Here is a 510-nt window from a genome sequence, read left to right on the forward strand (position 1 = left end):
CGTCGTCGCGGTAGCGACGACGGACGCCAAGACTAGCACGTGACACCACTGCCATCATGTCTTAGCGTAACGCGAGTCGAGGTGGACGTCGTCGCGATAGCGACGACGGACGCCGAGACGAGCACGTGACACCACGGCCACCCTGTCTTACCGTAACGCGAGTCGAGGCGGACGTCGTCGCGGTAGCGCAGATGGACGCCGAGACGAGCACGTGACACCACCGCCACCCTGTCATACCGTAACGCCAGTCGAGGCGGACGTCGTCGCGATAGCGACGATGGACTCCGAGACGAGCACGTGACACCGCTGTCACCCTGTCTATCTTAGGGTAACGCGAGTCGAGGCGGACGTCGTCGCGGTAGCGACGATGGATGCCGAGACGACCACGTGACACCACTGCCACCCTGTCTATCTTAGGGTAACGCGAGTCGAGGCGGACGTTGTCGCGGTAGCGACGACGGACGCCAAGACGAGCACGTGACACCACTGCCATCATGTCTTAGCGTAACG

Source organism: Triticum aestivum, chromosome 6D, assembly GCF_018294505.1.
Source record: "Triticum aestivum cultivar Chinese Spring chromosome 6D, IWGSC CS RefSeq v2.1, whole genome shotgun sequence".
NCBI classification, from domain to species: Eukaryota; Viridiplantae; Streptophyta; class Magnoliopsida; order Poales; family Poaceae; genus Triticum; species Triticum aestivum.